Raw genomic sequence first — 356 nt, 5'->3', positions numbered from 1 at the left:
ATGTATTCAAAGAATGCTCTATTAATGTGACATGCCAGGGTTCAGCAGGATGTGGAGTCTGTTCAGATAAAGTATGGTAAGCCTGTGCTTGAGGAGCACATCAATAGACATGTAATTATAGGGGAGGACTGAGTAAGCAACAAATTGTAGCTACTGAAGGGACCGGGGTCACACACTACAGTGCGCTTTGACATGGGCAGTGTTACTCATCTATGTTTTTAACCCACATTGTCCCAGTACCTGACTCAGAGATTTGACTTCAGACTACAGGCCAAAGTGACCCAGATTGTTATTGTTATTATCAGATTGTTTTACTCATACATTGTGAATAGTCTAAGGCTACGTTCAGACTGCAG

Source organism: Micropterus dolomieu, linkage group LG09 (genome assembly GCF_021292245.1).
Source record: "Micropterus dolomieu isolate WLL.071019.BEF.003 ecotype Adirondacks linkage group LG09, ASM2129224v1, whole genome shotgun sequence".
Classification (NCBI taxonomy): domain Eukaryota; kingdom Metazoa; phylum Chordata; class Actinopteri; order Centrarchiformes; family Centrarchidae; genus Micropterus; species Micropterus dolomieu.
The sequence above is the reverse complement of the archived record's forward strand: the minus strand, read 5'-3'. Positions refer to the sequence as shown.